We start from the raw sequence: 20,885 nt of genomic DNA, 5'->3' as shown, positions 1-20,885 counted from the left end.
GGTATCGTGTTGAAGCTGCATGGGCAGCTGTACCTGTACGCGCCATCCAAGCTCTGTTTGACTCAATGGCCAGGCGTATCAAGGCCGTTATTACGGCCAGAGTTGGTTCTTCTGGGTATTGATTTCGCAGGATCTATGCACCCAAACTGCGTGAAAATGTATTCACGTGTCAGTTGTAGTACAATATATTTGCCAATGAATACCCGTTTATCATCTGCATTTCTTCTTGGTGTAGCAATTTTAATGGCCAGTAGTGTATTACACTTTAGTAAAAAAAACCACGATATTGTATGATTACGCAATTGTAGAACAATCACTGAAGTAGTCACATTTGTTTAGCATTGGGAGACGAGTACAGAGCGATTTGAAGTAGAACGGCTATCTTAATCTAATCGCATATAAGTCATGTTCGAGACTAAGACTTAAGAGTCCTCAGAATGTGTAGTTCATCTCCAGAGGACGTTGCTTACAAAATTCTCGTTTGACCAGTACTTGGATATTGCTCGTCAGTCTGGGAACCAAACCATATGATGCTCATCCAACTTCAGTAGTAAATAGACTCTGCAAGAGAAGCGTTTGCATCACGTGATTTACAGTTAAAATCACGAGAGCTTACGTTGCTGGAATAGTTAGCCAATATGTTACTTCGTACGTTACCTCTGTAAGTTAGCAGTCAATGCCGATGAGTACCACGGTCCAGGCTCAATTCCCGGTACTGCCAGAGATTTTTTCTTAGGCGGGAGGACTGTAACTCAGCCTCGCGATACCAGTAGAGGAGCTATTTGACCGAGGAGTAGCGGCACCAGGTCACGAAAACTGATAACGGCCGTGAGAGCTGTGTGCTGGCTGTCACGAAAGTCTACATATTTCGACCAGCTCATTACTGCAGCTTAGAGAGTAATTCTGGGCCGGAGGTAACAGGCTGGTTGCTTCAGCGCCGGAAGCGGCGAACCAATATTTGAACGCGGTAACGGAAACTAGGGCCGCCGCCATGATATACAACAGTCTCTAGATACCAGCTCCAAGGTTGATGCCATATTTGTCGACTTTCGAAAGGCGTTCGACTCAGTTCCGCACTGTCGCTTGCTACAAAAAGTGCGCGCTTACGGTCTATCCGATGACATATGCGGTTGGATAGAAAGTTTTCTAACCCCTGAACGGGGCAACTTCATCGGAAACAAGAGTAACTTCAGGTGTGCCCCAGGGCAGCGTAATAGGTCCCCTGCTCTTTACGATTTACAAAACGATCTGGTTGATGGTATTGACAGCGGCCTTAGGCTTTTTGCGAATGATGCTGTAGTCTACAGGAAAGTAGTATCAGACAAAAGTTGTGAACAAATCAATGAGGATTTGCAGAAAATAAATGCGTGGTGTAATGACTGGCAGTCATCTCTCAATATTAGTAAGTGTAACCTACTGCGTATAACAAGGCGAAAATCCCCATTAATATATGAGTACAAAATAAATGATCAGTCTTTGGAAGCGGTAACATCAGTCAAGTATCTGGGCGTGACTATTCGAAAAGATCTCAAATGGAATGATCAGATTACACAATTAACGGGTAAGGCCAACTCTAGATTGCGGTTTATTGGTAGAATCCCGAAGCGATGAAGTCCTTCAACAAAGGAAATTCCTTGCAATACTTTAGTTCGTCCAGTCTTAGAGTATTGTTCGTCTTTATGGGACCCTTACCAGTTGGATCTGATTCAAGAGATTGAGAAGGTCCAAAGAAGATAGGCAAGATTCGTGACTGGTACATTCAGCCATCGTGAGAGCGTTACAAATCTCATAGAAAGTTTGAAGTGCGAAACACTTGCAGATAGACGACGCGCTAAACAGAAGGGGCTGCTCACTAAATTCCGAAATCCAATCTTCACCGATGATGTAGAGCATATATTATAACCACCAACTTTCAAATCGCGTAATGGTCATCATTCAAAGATAAGGGAAGTAAGAGCTCGTACTGAGGCGTTCAGACAGTCGTTCGTCCCTCGTGCGATCCGCTAGTGGAACAGAGAGGGGGGGGGGAGGGAGGGGAGATATGACTTTGGCGCGAATTGTGCCCTCCGCCACACACCGCTTGGTGGCTAGCGGAGTATATATGTAGATGTAGATGTAGAACGAGAGCGGCCTACGTGACCACTACCCGTAGCTCACAGGATAGCAACGAGAGAATACCCCAGAAGAACAGTATACGGTGGGAATCATCCGCTAACAGCGTGACAGGCTACTCCCAGCTCACCATCATCGAATCTTCCGGTAGGGGCCGTGGGCAAAAGACGTAGTACAAATAGGGCCCTCTATTCATGAGCAGCGCAGTGCCAGCAGGGAGCGGACAACTCCGTCTCCGCGACGATCCGAACTTATTAATTTTCAATAGCCTCAGCCAATGTAGGACACTTGGCGGGCGCAGCCCGAATCCTCCCGAAACCAGGTAGGGTCTAGGCAAGCAGGTAATGAAGTGTCGGCAGAAGTGCCAACACTGTTTTGTTTGAGGAGACCGAAATGCACGCTATAAGCTCACGCAGGCTGGCGTGAGGTATGAAACGGAGTACGTAATGAATGCTATAAAGAAAAGTACGTTGCTTCTGGAATACTTAACTTTAATCCACATTTGTAGAACATCGCTCTTGATGATACATTAATAGAATCTCAATATCTATACTGGTAATGGCGCCTTGCTAGGTCGTAGCAAATGTAGCCGAAGGCTATGCTAACTATCGTCTCGGCAAATGAGAGCGTAATTCTCAGTGAACCATGGCTAGCAACGTCGGCTGTACAACTGGGGCGAGTGCTAGTACGTCTCTCTAGACCTGCCGTGTGGTGGCGCTCGGTCTGCAATTACTGACAGTGGCGACACGCGGGTCCGTCGTATACTAGCGGACCGCGGCCGACTTAAAAGCTACCACCTAACAAGTGTGGTGTCTGGCGGTGACACCACAGGTAACATCACCGAATCCTCCCAAACTGACACAATTGTAAGTAAGCTGTTTAGGTTTTAATGTTGGTAACTTCACGTAGCGCTCTTTATGAAACTCACTGACTGTGCTGTGTGCAGTCTGTGGCCGATTTGCATTGTTGGAATATTTGCTATTGTAGTGTTGGGCAGTTGGATGTGAACAGCGCGTAGCATTGCGCAGTTGGAGGTGAGCCGCCAGAAGTGGTGGATGTGGGAAGAGAGATGGCAGAGTTTTGAGAGTGGACGATATGGACGTGTGTCCTTCAGAAAAACGAAATTTGTAAGACTGGATGTCATGAACTGATATATATATATATATATATATATATATATATATATATATATATATATATATATATAATGACTCTTGAACATTATTAAGGAAAATACAATGTTTGTTCTTCAGTAGTTAGAATCTTTTATTTAGCTGGCAGTAGTGGCGCTCGCTGTATTGCAGAAGTTCGAGTAACCGAGTAACGAAGATTTTTGTGAGGTAAGTGATTCATGAAAGGTATAGGTTATTGTTAGTCAAGGCCATTCTTTTGTAGAGATTATTGAAAGTCAGATTGCGTTGCGCTAAAGATATTGTGTGTCAGTTTAGTGATGATCAGAATAAGTAAAGAGAGAAATGTCTGAGTACGTTCAGTTTTGCTCAGCTGTTTGAAAATCAAACAACGTAGTGGTTTACCAGCACAGTAATTCATAAATTTTTCTAAGGGGACGTTTCACATCGTGTGCGCCAATGACCACAGCTGCCTGCGGCCACTTCGAAGTTCGCGGCAGGTCGTTGTAGAGTGAACATGTCCTCAGACGAGCTTTCACTTTCAGTAAGTAAGAAGGGAAGGAAAATGTCGGTTTTGAAATGTAGCACTTTCGTTTTTCAAAAACTGCTGAAAGGAGGTCTAGCGCGATGGAAGTGCAACATTAATGGCCGCAGAAGTTTTGTTAAAACTATTTATATTGAGGAGCTGGATGTCGTGGAGTGTCAAGTAGAGCACAATCGTGAATAAATGCCGGAAAACAAAGTTCAGAGGCAAGGAATCATTTCTGACCTAAAGAGAAAAGACATAGAAGATATTTGTGAGAGACCATCAAAAATAATTTACCAGAAGTTAAAAGGAGAAGATATAACTACGAGAGATGTCAACAATTTTTTTCCTTAAAGCTTATTTCCAAGAACTAGGAGCTTTCATCAAAGTAGGCCTACAGTATCCGGGGTTTTTCTGAGTCTAATTTATCAATTACAAGGTCAACGTTTGTGCTTTTTGTAATATCGTGTTCAATCCACAACAATTTTGTGCCTGTGCCCCAGCGGTGTGCTGGCTGCAGGTTCCAAGTGTCTACCCTCTGGCCAGCCCCTAGCTACGACACTGGCATCCGCGCACAGTCTTATGGTAAAACTGTTATAACTCTGCTTCTAGGCTGCTTATAAAGAAGAAATATGTACCAGATTTTACATTAGATCCGCAACAATATAACTGTCAAAACAGCATCCAACTTCGTGCATTACTTTTGCATAATGCGAGTACAAACAGGCATGCAGAAGAAATTATAAAAATATTTTTTGCTGTCTATTGCGCTTCTATAGACCATTCAAATTAAGTTTTCTTAACCATCTCCTAAATTCAGATATCGGACACTTATTAATTTGTTGTATGTATAGATTTGCTGGAAATGTAACTGTAATTCATACTACTAGCTAGGGCATAGCCACCTATGGTAAACTAACATACACCAAAAAGTGACAAACGTCGGCAAGCCCCTGCATATCAGCAACACTGACTGGCAACTACCAGCTGCTATTAGAGCCGACCAACAGGCCACAGCAGGGACTCCGACGAGCTCGCCCACTGACGCACAAACAATTCGCCATCACCCTACACTGTGCATCCTATATATGAAATATCGGACACAAAAACGATAGTAAACCTAACTGTTGCAGGTTGCTGACGCTGAACGAGAGCTCTACACCGGCACCCAGCGGCAGCCTCCTAGCAACACCACCGCACAACGTCAAAGATATCGACATGCATGATACCCACTACGAACAAAGCCTACCCTTGCACGACCTATCGCAGGCAGCACCCGACCTAACTATCGCATTTTTTCCCCCTTGGCTCTTGCCTTGGCACTTTGAAAGGTCTCTGTTGGATTCCTTTCATGTTTAATTTCTTAAATCTGTTGCCATTTGTGGAATAAATTCCTCTTCTAAATGTACTGTGGCGTTTCTGACTATCTGGGAGGAGACTGAGCAGTGGAACGTGTTACTTTTACACATAAACAAGAACGATCTGTCACACTACTACACTTTAAAGCACAGTTTATATGTAATTCATGTCACACAGTTTCATACGGAACCTACATCCGCTTTCTTTTATATACTGTATATGATAAGATACTGTCATCCCCCTTCCCTTTTGTGTGAGAGGATGAATGAGCATATGTATTTCTAGTTGCATGCTTGAGGGTAGCAGACAAGGCTGTCTGCTAGAGAACAGTAGGACCAACGTCGGAACAGGTAGCTACGCTTCCTAAAAGCAAAGAGGTTTCTATCCTTAGTATGGTCCTGTCCGTCCGTTGTCATGTTGGTATAGGAAGCTGCCCCTCTGGCCACTTCCGTTGGTCTTTTGGAGAGCCGCTCTCAGGAAGCACGCTGGGCACGAGGGCAGTTGCTGTGTGGCCGTGGCGAGCGTCTGAAGTGGTAAGATCTCCGGCTAAACGCGTGTCTGTTAAGTCCGTAGGACAATGGATTTCTTAAGTTCAGCCTAACTGAAAATTTAATCACCTTGATTTCAGGTTTAGCTCTAAAATATCTAATGCCATCTTAAAGTGCAGCGGAGTGTAATTCTCGTGTTAAATTCAGATTATTTTGCGGTAGTTGCTTTGTTACTACTTTGTGAGTAAAGTGGAACCACGTGTTGATCAGTAACTCTAACTAAGTTCATCAATCTTAAATGCGAATGTTTGTGTGATTATAACGTCTCGTCTTGACTATATTTTCAATATAGCAACTTTTCTTTATGTTCAGCTCACGTGGGGTGTACTTTGCGAGACCACTACCACGTGCTTATATAACTGTTTGACCCATCAGGTTAATAGTAAGACGTTAGTAACCAGTTCAAGGTTTTTCTTTTGTCAAGTGCTTTTCGATCTAATGTATTTTAATTATCAAAATTATTGTGGAGTTGTACGCTTTGTGTAAACCAAGTTGACCACGTGGAGCATGTGGTGTATCATCAAAGTAGCCCTCAGCTATTCTTTTTGCGAAGACTTCACAAAGAGTTAATATGAATTTAGTATACCAGTGTGTGGTAATTACATGACGGACAGGATTGTGGTATGAACGTAATTTCTTTGGGTAAAAACTGAATCTGTTGGTTGTGGTTAATTTCTTCTTGCTTATGTTTCAATGTTCTTCGTGTGTTATTTTATGAATGCAGTGTTGTATCCAGTCTCCCAATCTTGGCTCCATAGTTTGTGTTCCGTAAAATTACAATCTCACATTTTTTTTCAATCGTAAATAAGGCACCAGCTCAGTTATAACTCACATATAATATGCTGAAATTTCAATGAACAATCTTAAAATAAATTTCCAAATATAAACTGATTTCTTTCCTTTTATTTAAATTCTCCTTTTTATATATATATATATTACCGGTATTGTCTGCTTGGTAAACCTAGACTAAATATCTGATGAAACAGTTGCCCAGTAATCCACGGTTAATCTCCCCAGACAGATCACGGCTTTTAACCCACTTTCATTGTCAATTAGCACCGATTTCAGCATACCAAAATTAAAGTAACAATATTACACATTCTGAATACAAAATTAAAGTTACAATATTACACATGGCGACCCTGTTCTGTGATTCCGCTAGACTCTGGAATCTCTGAAACGTTAGATTGCGAGCGTGTTATAATCTTAATTTTTTTCCTACAGCGCTCAAACAACTTCTGTGTTGTTTTCGAGCAGACTTTCAAAAGATTCACGGCGTTGTTGATCGGCGTTGCGTTGTTTGTCTTGTTTTGTTTTTTATATTTGTGTGTTTTATATGTCTGTGTGTTTTTTATTCTCGCTTGTAAATTCCACTGTTTCGATCAAAGATAAAAATTTGTTTTGCGTGTGAAAAAGTGTGTACTAGTTTGGGTATCTTTCGTGTGACTGTCGTAATTTTTGGGGGACACATTTATTGTGATTAGTGTGTTGCGTACTGAGTATAAATTGCACTAATGCAAACACGCAACCAAGCTAAAAGTAAGCGGTTCAACAACTTAAGCAACATGGACCAAGGGGATAATTTGATTTCCAATATTAACGCGTCGGGCGGTTCCGAAAATGCAATGGGGAATACTTCAGACGAAATGCAAAACAGCACGAACGGGCTCACATCAGAGCCAGAAATTAATTTGCCTCTAACTAACCAAATTGATGTAGCAGAACTCATGAAAGCCTTATTGCAACAAAATAAAGAAAACGCAGAGAAATCCGAGAAATCGATCCGCGAGCTAGGCGAACAAATAGACGAAAAACTAATCCAGCAGACAAATAAAGTCGACAAGTCGATGCAGAGAGTGTCCGATGATATCTCACAAAGAATAAACACTTTGGCAAGTGAGATAAAAAGTGATATTATGAAAGAATTAGGCCGTACTTTTGAACAAATCGATGATCGTCTGCAAGCTTTAGAACAGAGCAAGCGGAGGGGCGATACCGAATCTAAAGAAAGCGAAGAACGGCTACTTAGGAATTTCCAAGAGCTGAGGGAAGAATGCCAAGGGGAACACCAGCAGTGTAAGTAGGCTGTTTATGTTTTCTCTATGTAAGTAGGCTGTTTATGTTTTCTTTATGTAAGTTTGATGTTTATGTTTTTTTATTGGCAACGTTACATAGCACTCTGTATGAAAATCACTGGCTGTGCTGTGTGCAGTATGTGGCTAGTTTGCATTGTTGTCTGCCATTGTTGTCATGAACTGCGATAGCTGGATGCGAACAGCGCGTAGCGCTGGGCAGTTGGAGGTGAGCCGCCAGCAGTGGTGGACGTGTGGAGAGAGATGGCGGAGTTTTGATAATCTGTAAGACTGAATGTCAATTATGAATATTAAGGTAAATACATTGTTTGTTCTCTATTAATATCTTTCATTTGCTAAGACTATCAGTAGTTAGTACCTTCAGTGGTTTGAATCTTTTATTTAGCTGGCAGTAGTGGCGCTCGCTGTTTTGCAGTAGCTTGAGTAGCGAAGATTTTTGTGAGGTAAGTGATTTGTGAAAGGTATAGTTTAATGTTTGTCAGGGCCATTCTTTTGCAGGGATTTTTGATAGTCAGATCGCGTTGCGCTAAAATTATTGTGTGCCAGGTTAAGCACAGTCTTGTACAATTGTTCTAAGTGGACGTTTCATATGTATAATTGTTCAATGGGGACGTTTCATATGTCGACCCTTAGCCTAGGATACCTCACTGGAATCTTCTGATTTTTTTCTTGTAGTTTGTGTATTTAGTGTAGCTTTTGTTTATTGCTAGCGCGTAATTGTAGAGAGAATCTCCTTTGTAGTTGCAGTCTTTCATTGTTGTAATGTAAAACAGTTGTGGCATGCATGTAGATTTGCAACAAGTATTTCGCAGCTGCGCTTGTAATTAACTACATATTATTTTCAGTGCTATGTTAATGTGTTCTCTTATTTTTGCTATTCAAATTGTGCTTTTCTGTGTTATCGTGTGAAATATTGTCACAATAATGGCGTGTGAAAAACGTAACACTCGGCTCCAAAGTAAACTGAGAAACGACAGTGAAGACGAAAGCAATGTGTTAGCGCCACTGTGTAATGAGTTAACTAATGTTCAAAGTAGTAATTTGGTAACTGTGCATAGGGAAATGGAGCGGGCGTCAAACAATGGCGTAGACAGTCAAACAGGTAGTGAACAGGGAAGCATTATCGATCGATCGGTCGGCAACAGCTCGCCTCAGGAATCCGAAATGATAGGACACAATTTTGCAAATACTGTAGATTCAGGTTTTGCGTCCTCACCGTTTTCTCAAATGAGTCAAGACACATTTTCTGCTTGTCAAAATGTGAATGTTGCCGGTGAAAATCCACTGCCAAAAAGCATAGAGAAACAGATTCCAGACACTAATACATTATTATTGCAATTAATGCAACAAATGGGACAAAATCTTCAAAAGTTAGACACAATGGAACAAAATCTTCAAAAGTTAGACACAATGGAACAACACCAGAGACAAACACAGCAACAGTTAGACGCAGTGGAACAAAATCTTAAAAAGTTAGACACAGTGGAACAAAATCTTCAAAAGTTAGACACAATGGAACAACACCAGAGACAAACACAGCAAAAGTTAGACACAATGGAACAAAATCTTCGGAAGTTAGACACCACACTTGAACAAACACGTGAAGATTTAACTACTGAGTTACATAACATTGAATCGAAATGTCAAAAAGTCTGTAATGACGTAAAAACACAAATTTGTGAGCATTTTCAGCCTATTTTTTCGCGGCATGAAAATGCATTACAGAATCACGAAGCAGCCATAAAAGAGCTGCAAACCATTGTTCATGAAAATCATGAGACCTTGTGGGCTAAAATTGACTCAGTTGCATCTACCGATTCGGTTACGCAACTGGCAAAAACTCAGGACAACTTAAAGAACACAGTAGATTCGATTTCAACACAAATGGACACTCTGAAACTTGGTTCAGAGAAACACACTGAGGAAATGCGTTCACTATCGGAGAAAGTAGCTGAACTTTCGGATCAGGTCACTAACTTATCTACAAAGGTAGATGATGATCTGAATGACACAAGACCCGTAGCCTTCACTGACACAGAAGAGTATGAACAAATTAGAAAATTCAAACAAAATCAAAATCAAATCAACACACAGTACAAAAGAGAAATGCGGGAAGTACAAGATCAGCTGACACAGGTAATACAAGAATTACGTATTTCAGAGGACACTCGCGCTCCAACACGGGAAGAGGAACTTAGAAATACGCAAAAGCCACAAAATAATAACACAGGGCATTTCGGTAATTATGAAAGAAATTGGCAAGGTACACCGAATTTTGAGATGGAACCGCCGACACGATATGCTACTCGCCGACACGATGATTTTGACTATAAGCTGTTCATTACTACACGTAAATTCAAAACATTCAAGAATTCTGCCAACGACATTCATCCACAAGCGTGGCTCCATCAATTCTCTCATTGTTTCCCTCCCAACTGGTCATTGGAGCACAGGTTAGAATTTATGTGTGGCTACTTAGAGAATGAACCAGCTGTAAGAATGCGATCGGTCATTCACGATTGCCACAGTGAAGGAGAATTTTACCATGCCTTCCTCTCAGCATATTGGTCTCAAGCCACACAAGACCGCATAAAACATAGCATCATGATGATGAAACACTTTGAACAATCTGAATTTTCCAGTCTTGTCAAATATTTTGAAGACATGTTGCACAAGAATCAGTACCTATCAAACCCATACAGCCCCTCAGAACTCATCCGCATTTGCTTAATCAAACTGCCCGAACATTTGAGACATATTATTTTAGCAGGACGTTGCAAAGACGACATTGAAGCTTTTCAGGGACTGTTACAAGAACTGGAAATTGACACAGACAGTCGCGGGATGCGAAAACAGGAAAACAATCATTACAGGTCACATCCGTCACAATTCCGTGACGACAGAAACAATAAATGGCCACGACAAACCTATTCTTACAACGTAAATCGTGACCAAAACAGACACCACCCATATGACAACCACTGGCAGAGTAATAGTTACAGGGAAAGATCACCTTTCCGCGGTAATGACTATCACAGAGACAATCAGAGAAACAGACAATATGGAAACCAAAACAATTATTATCAAGGGAGACAGAATAACTTCAGACGCAACGGTCCAGCGCGCAGTTACGACTCAGGCAGAAATTCTCCACCACGTGACAGACAAGAAAGAAACTATGTAAACTACCGACAAAACGACAGACGTGAATTTCATCAGAACTGGCGGGTTTCTAACAGAGCTGGGCCCTCTCGGCAAGGCGAATTTGTGGAAGTTCGGCCTCCTAATCCCAGTAACGGCGCGCGCCAACAAAGAAACAGACAATGACTTGCACCGCAGGCTGCCGCGTGCGCCGGCTGGCTCCGAGAAAAATAACATTGACGCTAACCTTGAGCAAAATTCCAGTATTCTTTACCGACGTATACCACATGTTAATTGCGTTGAAGTTGAAACTCTGCGTACTAGGAAGAGTAAAGGTTTACACCACATTTCTCATGTAAAACCATTTATTGACAGATAATCTGCTTTTTAACTTAGTCTTTGCAATTGTCACTTCACGTTACTTGTACAATTTGTCACACTGAGAAACTGTTAACATGCAACTATGTTTCAAAGCTAACTAACCATCCAGTCAAGAACATAGGTAACTTAGACAAGTAATTGCGAATGCATTGTTATTGCGAACAGACGACACAGTGTTGTTATTTGTACATTCTTGCTTGTTAGTTGCACGATTACGTAACGACTATAAGGCTCACATTCTTAGAACATATACCAGCACTGCTAATGAAATTTTCATGCAACATTTTGGTTTGCTTGAGAGTGGATTCAGGATTTGAGGTGCTTTCTGTGAAATGCCAGATGACACAGTGGTTAGTTTATGTGACAGCTACACGATTTTATCACGACGCTGCTAATGCGTGACAATTTACAATGTTGCTTTTGCGGTGTATCTGTTTTATATCTGCACAGTTTTTCTGAATTCTTCTATAAAGTGAGACATGTTTTAGTGGTGACTTTTGTGCTATTGCTACAAGGAGACAGCCTTTTCCGTAGGACAACAATACGTTACAGCACAGTACTTTCCTCATCACGGCAATAAGCGTAATAACTAAGTTATCTATACGCAAAGCATTTCACTTTGTTTATCATGAGGTAAGTACATTGACTTCTGCAGAACTTAGCTTTCGGAGGACAATAACTACGACACTTCCCAGAGATTATCTTACAGCAAGACGCACATTTAGCGCTACAGGACACGTATTTGAGTGATTAATTTTGTACTTAAAACATTTATTTTTAAAGAGTTTTGAATTACAAAGAAAGTTTTTCGTGATACATTTCATTCCATTGCTGTAAGCTATAACACCTGAGGGTATAATTACAATAAACCTCAGGGGGGTACACGCCTACTTTGTGTACCATGTGTTTGGCAAGCACAAGGAGCCCTAGCTAATATGGTATTTGCTTATACAATTTAACACATCGGTACCATATTTCTCTAACACATAAATTACACAGCTATCTGATCATTTAACAGAGAAACAAACATTTTTTTTCTACGTCAGTGACACATGTTTACGCAATTACAGAGTTGGATTACTTCACACTTAAGAAATTGTACTTTGTCTGTACCTTTTGCACTGTTCATATTTTTTTGGTACCATTGTGATACTATGAGAGCTTTGAATGATGTATTTTGGTATGAGATCATAATTTTTAAAGTACGTTTGAGGTAGATGACACTACCGAAATGAGCAGAGAATTTTCTTTAGGTTTTGAAATCATTGGAGGAAGCTATGACGTTTTTGACATTTGACTGAGGTGTTATGATGTTATTTTTACGACGACGATGTGTATTATGCTGTTGAGGTATGTTTATGTCAATAAAATTCTTGACCTGTGAAATGTTTTTATATGAGACTGTCACTGTAGTGGAAACTGCTGTCGTAAATATTTCCATAAGAATGTTAAGTGACCACCTGCATGTGCGTCGTGGGCACACAGCTGTGTCAGACACCTGGAGAACAAGCCATTAGTTTGAGTGCCTCGTTAGAAGCACAGGTAGAAAAAAAAACAGAAAGGGAAGGCCATTGTACGCGCTACTGAAAGCATACTGTGGAGCTCGTAATTTATGATATTTATTGAAATGCCTAATGAAACGATGCGAAACATTTCACAGCTATTGTCTTGCTAGTTGAGAAAAATGCCATATGGCTTGCTTTATGTATTTATTTACATATTTTGTTTAATATCAAGTTTCTAGCTGCACTGCAGCATTGGTTAAAATAAAATTTAATATATGTACTAATATAAATATTTTATGCCTACAGATCCAGTAAATAATTTTATGATCTATCCAAAAAATGAGGGAGCACAAAAAGACATTTCCCTTCACAGGAATTGCATAAATTATTTTTTATGATTTGGTAACTTATCTACTAGCGTAAGTTTTTGTGATGCATCACTCTAATGTTAAGATGTGACATAGGTATTAGACATGGCCATTTTAGTGTAATATTTTTTCTGCTTGCGCTATGTCATGTTTAGGTATAAGTTGCTGCTGTTTGCCAGGCATAGTGTTATTGAATTTGACTTTTGCTAATTTCTTAATGCTGCTTGCTTTGCAAATCTGCGTTTTTTTTTCATTGCTGTTTATATTAACTGTGTTTTGTGATGCTGCATTGCCTCGTCCCTTGGTATATATCTGAGCTCAGTAGATTTAAGTTAGCTTAAGAGGGGGTAGACTATATAAGAAACTGACTATGGAGAATAGGTAAAGTATGCATTGCAAGGTTACATGAAAAAGATTTGGGCCCAAATGAGTGTTGTACAATCAGAAATAATCATTTTGAAAGAAATATGAATAGAATACACGAACGAGGTATAGGTAGGATTTTCTTGGAAATAAATGATGAGGTAAGCAATGTGTGAACATATAAATACAGAAAGCATGCTTGGATAGGATTTTTTTGGTGGAAACAAATGTTGAAATAAGACGAAAGATCTATCGAATGAAGTTGTGGGGTGGACTGCAGTACCAAATGTTACACTGAAAACAAACCCTGTCCTTTCCTTTTGTGTTATCCCACTATGTGTTTGGGTACCCTTGTGTATTTGTGTTTTTCCTGTCTTTATGTGTTTAGCTGATGAGAGCTCTGTTGTAGACTTTTTCTAATAATATGTTATTTTCTTTGTAAAGATGCTTAGACTTTATTTATTCTGTTTTGTTTTAATGCTCATGTGTGAAGTTGACGTTTCAAAAGTGATTCTGATCTTTTATGTATGTGCTCATGTCATCATTCCTGTAACACTGATGTATCTGTTTATTTCTATTCTTTTGTAAAGCCTGTACTACAAATGTTATCTGTATTGTTATGTTTTTAATGATGTATTTTGTATCTTTGTAATTGTATTCTTATGTTATATAATTGTAATTGACACCAGTTACTCAAATCAAGTAACTTGGAAGTTCCATTTCACTGCACACATTTCTGTTGGTCATAGTATATGGACAATATGTGAGAAGTAGGGACTGATAGTGTTTGCACGTGTGTTAATAATTCAGCAAGGGACTGGATAACAGCATTGCTGGTTTTAAGGACAATTCCAAAAACTTTGTGAGTGCACAAGTGGTGGTTATGGACTTGCTATCTTCTCTGCAAGACTCTTCGATGGTGATTGTGCACCTGCACAGTCGCAGCAGATGGCTGCTGGCCATCTCTACAAGGACTACAGTGGGTTTGCATCTCTGATGACCCACCAATACTATCATCTCTACAAGGACTACAGTGGGTCTGCACCTCTGGTGGCCCACCACTACAATACTCTCTACCAGGACTGCAGTGGGTCTGCTCTGTGATGACCTACCTACCAATATTCTTCAACACGTCGACTGACTCTGCTGTGGGTTTGCTCCATTGTGGCGCATTACCTGTCAGCATGTCAAGAGTCAGCACTGTCTTTCTGTTGGAAGGACAACACTACTTCTTCAAGACTGCATGGACATCCACTACTTCCGTGTGCATTGTCTTTATTGCTCAGACTTTGATAAAAGAAACGGCAGTTTTACTGTGGTGAATGATCAGGACTGTCTTTATTGACTGTGAAAAAAATTTTAGCTGTTGACCAACATTGTATCAATCAGTGTGTGCATTTGATATCTTTGTGATTGTAATTATGAAAAATTTTTCAAATCTGTATTGGCCACTGGCCAAAAACATTTTGTAAAATTTTTTGTGGGGAGCATGGGGGCTATGTAAGTAGGCTGTTTATGTTTTCTCTATGTAAGTAGGCTGTTTATGTTTTCTTTATGTAAGTTTGATGTTTATGTTTTTTTATTGGCAACGTTACATAGCACTCTGTATGAAAATCACTGGCTGTGCTGTGTGCAGTATGTGGCTAGTTTGCATTGTTGTCTGCCATTGTTGTCATGAACTGCGATAGCTGGATGCGAACAGCGCGTAGCGCTGGGCAGTTGGAGGTGAGCCGCCAGCAGTGGTGGACGTGTGGAGAGAGATGGCGGAGTTTTGATAATCTGTAAGACTGAATGTCAATTATGAATATTAAGGTAAATACATTGTTTGTTCTCTATTAATATCTTTCATTTGCTAAGACTATCAGTAGTTAGTACCTTCAGTGGTTTGAATCTTTTATTTAGCTGGCAGTAGTGGCGCTCGCTGTTTTGCAGTAGCTTGAGTAGCGAAGATTTTTGTGAGGTAAGTGATTTGTGAAAGGTATAGTTTAATGTTTGTCAGGGCCATTCTTTTGCAGGGATTTTTGATAGTCAGATCGCGTTGCGCTAAAATTATTGTGTGCCAGGTTAAGCACAGTCTTGTACAATTGTTCTAAGTGGACGTTTCATATGTATAATTGTTCAATGGGGACGTTTCAGCAGTTACTTTCGAGGGTCCAAGAGGCGGAAACGAATTGTCCCACGTCCGTTAGCAACACAATAGCGGACAACAGTTTAGCGATCCACGCGTTGGAACAGCAAATAGAACAATTGAAGCAGGCTGGGGCGGAGGACAAGAGACAAATTGATGATAAGATTGCGGCATTAGCGGACACTGTAGGCAAGATGAAGCTGACGGAAAGCGAAAACAATAGTACACCGGTAGCGGCCGCAGAGACCGAAGAAGTGCGTTCGCTTCTTAGATTTCAGAAGGGACAGTTTGAAGTGAACAGACAACACAAAGCTGTAACAGGCGAATTACAAGAACGCGTGGCGCATCTGGAAAACCGCATGGCGTGTGATTCCGAACTCGCCAATAGCACTAAAAATAGCCGTACGAACAGTGCAGAGAGGGACTCCGGCCACGAGGGAGATTTTGACGACAGGGAAGAATGTAATTTAAGGGGCAGACATGAGAGAAACAGAAACATTCAAGGGCCTCGCCAGGAGGAAATGCGGGGATTTGATTTCAAACATTTCCTTACAGTAAGAAAGTTTGAGATATTCCGAAATTCGCAAAAAGGAATACATCCACGTGCATGGCTCGAGCAATTTGAGTTTTGTCTTCCCCCCGACTGGGCAAGTTCACATAAGATAGAATATATGTGTGGCTATTTGGAAGGCGAACCGGCGATTCGCATGAGGTCGGCAGCGCGTCACTGCAACTCCACTCGGGAGTTTCGACAAGCCTTTCTGTCCGCCTATTGGTCGGAAGCGGCACAAGATAGGGTCAAACATGGCATAATTATGCTGCCAAATTTGAACCAGTCTGGTTTCGGCAGCCCTGCACGCCTATTCGACCACATGCTGCAGGCAAATCAATTCCTATACGACCCATACGGGCCTGCGGAACTAATTAGGATATGCATCACCAAATTGCCGATGCACTTGCGGCACGTCATTCTTGCGGGACGATGCAAAGAGGACGTGGAAACGTTTAAAACACTTCTCCAAGATTTGGAATATAATACAGCAGAATGCCCGCCTAATCAGGCACAAAGTTATTACGGGGCACAGCAGCGCGACCGCAGTCGTGGCCGTATTACTAATCAACGGAGTGACTGGTCGTCGCGACGCGAACGGAACAATAATCGGGACCGGCCGTATAGAAACTGGGGTGACAGTCGCGAACACAGGTGGAACAACAGAAATGATCGAGGACGTAGACAGAATCGTGAACGCTACAGGTACGGCAACCAGAATCGACACTATGATGAATACGGTGGGAATAGGACTGTAGGCGGAGCACCTCATGATGTGGAAATTCGGCCGGCTAACCCTAGACATAATCCAGCAAATGGAAATGAACGAAACCGGCAATGACAAACGATCAGCGCAGAAGGCGCCCAATCGGAACAAATGAGCGACATGGCAAATGAGTAGAAAGGACAGTGAGAAGTAGAGAGGACGGTGAGGAGAAAGAATTGATTAGTTTAAATTTGTGACGTATGCATTTTGAATAATATGTTAGTAAAAATAATGATAAAGCTGTTTCTACGTGATTGATTGAAGTGACGTTTTTAGTTATTTTTCTCTCCTTGTGCAATTAGGATTTAGTTTGATTCAAACGTGAAGATAAAAGGTTTCTTTGTGAACGAGTAAAATGCTGTTTATGTTTTTTTTTGTGTGTAAATTGAAAAGAGTCGCTCCTGAAGAAAGCAAGATCGTTGCTGAATTAGTGCATAAACTCAGGGGAATATCCGATCTGTGGGTATTATGGGTCTGGCAAACCCAGGTCCCCAGCTGTTAGTAGCCTTGTTTCCGATTTTCTGCTTTCAGTGCTACTATCTATCTATTACTATTCTATATCTGTCAGTATAAATGAGGATCTCTTACTATAGTATGCGTGCTGTATGAATATTTTAAGATAGGAGAACTCTGAGAAAGGAATGAGTAAGTTTGGAATCTTGAAAACAGGATGCGATAATACGATTGTTGAACCATTGGCTTCCAATATGCGATGATATGTTAATATTGATGATATATGTCTTTTTTTTGTTCTTTATAGCTGAGTACGTAAAGTGCTGTCTGTGGATTTCGTAAGTATATTGATTCCCTTCAAGGTGAAAGAAGAATTGTGGTTCGTATAATTTACGTAGCTCTGAAATATTATTGTGGTAGTCAAATACGAGCAGCTTTTCAGCAAATGGAGAATGGAACGGAAATATGGATCCTTTTTGTAGTCTTGATTGATGTTGAGCCAAAGCCTAAAAAAAATTATTCTGCGTTAGTACTTGTCCTAGAAAAGCGACGTTTATGTGTTTTGCTGATGCTGTGAGCATTACAGCTTACTGTTTTCGCTGGTGCGGGATGCACTGCAGCCTATATGATTTGTACTGAGGAAATTTCCCTCTTGAAGGTAGAGGATGATTAAATAATTTTGATTATGGGAACGAAGGAAAGCTTGGTTTAAGGTAATAAGGATAAAGCAAAACATTTGTCATTTAAACTACAGGAGGATTCGGATCTTTTGTGTCTGTTGTAGGTTCAATATGTTAAGATGATACTGTTTTACAGAATAGAGGTGACCACAATTTTGCCATTCATGAGAAATGAATCCAAAATAACCACCACAGGCGAAATAACTGATTTGGAAGCGAAAGGTAACGTAAAGAAGGAACGAAATCGCAGCAAAATGGGTAAGAAAATGTAATATAACCTGTATAATGCAAACATTTTTAACCTTCTCAGAGTCATCTGCGTGATTAATTGTTGTGATAACGTAATTTTAGGTGAAATTTTCTTACTGTTTTATGTGTGAATATATGAGTATGATAAATGTATAATTGCGAGTCTCTTTTCAGGTGTGCGAAGTGGTATAAATGTTTTGGCGTGTAAATAACCATTGTTCTTTTTAATGTGTATGTTTAAGGAAAGTTCTCCATATTTATCATGTGACAAGACGTTTGCCGCGAGCGTCAAGAAGAATGTTGTAGTGGTATATACACGGTGTTGAAATAGCATTGAAGTAGCTTATTGGGTTAACTAGTAGTGGATAGAAGTAGAATATTGAGTAATGCATGTTTATGGGTAGTTAGTTTGTAGAATAGACAACAGGTGTGCATGTATGTGTGTGTAAATAACATGTGAACCCTATGCTGTCCTGACCTATACTTGCACAAGGCATAATCCTATTCATTTTAGTGAATTAATAAATAGCATTTGATTTATTAAAACGTAAGTGAACCACATTAGTGATGTGGATTTAAATATTATATTGTCAGTTCATGTAAATTTTTATTTTTTATACTGTCAAGTCATTTCACTTTTATTTTTTTTTACATTGTCAAGTCATTTAAATTTTATTTTATATTGTCGATTCATCTAATTTTTTATTTAAAAAAAAAATTAAGTCTCACTTTGTTCTTAAAAATTGTGAAAGACAATACTAAGTGGTATTATGTATGACATTTTGTAGTCACATAAGGATGATAAAAAAATGTTCTGTGAATGCAGTTGAGAACATGAAAGCGAACCGGCAAAACTCTTAAGAGACAGCGGGAGCAGCCGGACTAGTTGTAAACTGGCGGGTTTCCCAGCGGGGCCCCGCTGTCATCCGGGCCACTTTGGGAGCGCGGCCGACAACAAAAGGAGAGTAAGCGGCAAACACTTTCCCTTGTACCTGGAGCTAATGGGCGGCCGCCCCGGGCGACCCTTCCTCGAGGCGATGACCTGAGATGGGCGAGCGGTCCACCGCGCGGAAATCCATCTGCTGGCAACGCACCACACGCACGCGACCGTGACGAGACGGCCGCGGTGAAACAACACAAGGGGCGTGGAGCCTTTTGACAGGTACTGCCCAGAGAAACTTGCAGACGTCAACGACACCTATCGACATTTCCTGATGGATGCCTACTGTCAAGCGACAGTAAATCTTGGTTCGATGTTCTCTGGTCGCTAAGGGTGGCACAAAAGAAGAGCCATTAAGTGTCATCCTTGCCCGAGAATATCAACCTGGCGTGTCAAACGAGGATACCGCACGAATTTGACAATACAAACATGGAACCAAATCGAGATGTACGTGACACGAGAGAAACTTCATGAGAGGGCAGAGACGGCGGGATCGCACGCAACAGATGGACAAAAATCCCTACTGACAGCTGCGGCGACGAACCCCCCCTCTTTACCCTATATTGTGCCTCGGAACAGTGGAAGTACTGAGTGTGTCAGTGAACAGTGATTATACGGTTCTTAGTCCAGTGCATATACGTGTGTTTCTGTCAGAGAAACTCTGACTCGTGTGTTTTGCAGGAGTTCGATTTATTGGTGTTTATTAGACTGACTCTTGTATTTTGCAGGTGTTCTATTTATTTTTTTTAGACTTTGACTCTTGTATTTTGCAGGTGTTTTATTTATAGGTGTTTTTTTGTTTTAGATGTTGACTATTGTACTGTTTTATTTATCAATGTTTGTTTTTGTGTGATGTATTAGATTTGTGATATTTTGTTTCGTAAATTCATTGCTGTGGCCTTGCTTCGTTTATCAGTCAGATAGCTTTTTATTCTCATTGAACTGTGATCGATTAGCCTTTGCATGGGGCATATTTACTGTGAGGAACCCCTTAAGGGTAACAATCACATAATTATTGTAGTTTCAGTATAATGACACAGTGCTCATTGTTTGCTAGCTAATTGAAATATAGTAGAATGATTAAATGAGTGCCACATAGTTATTGTAATTCTACAAATTATTAGTTTTATACGATATAGAATTTTTTGCGATAACCACTTTGTAAAACATGTTTTTTTTCTCTTATCATTTAGTTGCTTTTGCAGATTGTGCATTATGTTCTGCTTTTTAATACCGATGTTATTTGATGTTCCTTTTTTTATTGCTGTGGCACCTTTGCTATTCTCATAAATTTTGCTTGTTAATAAACAGTCATAAATTTCCTGTGATCAGTTGGCTCTTGCAATGAGCAAATACTGGTGAACTCCATAAGGGTAACAACCAGAAATTGTTTTCATATTAATGACACAGGAACCATTGTTTTTACTTGCTGACCGAATTAGGACTACACTACCTTTTAAATAGGTGTCACAGATTGTGTTCTTTTTTTTTCTGTTTGAAATTGGTAGATTCTAAAGATGTGTTGAAATTATTGTGTTTTAGCAAGTAGCTGGTGTCCTTTTGCCTTTTCTTTTACACTTTTGATTTAAGTAG

This window comes from Schistocerca cancellata, chromosome 4 (genome assembly GCF_023864275.1).
Source record: "Schistocerca cancellata isolate TAMUIC-IGC-003103 chromosome 4, iqSchCanc2.1, whole genome shotgun sequence".
NCBI classification, from domain to species: Eukaryota; Metazoa; Arthropoda; class Insecta; order Orthoptera; family Acrididae; genus Schistocerca; species Schistocerca cancellata.
Note: the sequence above shows the minus strand (reverse complement) of the source record.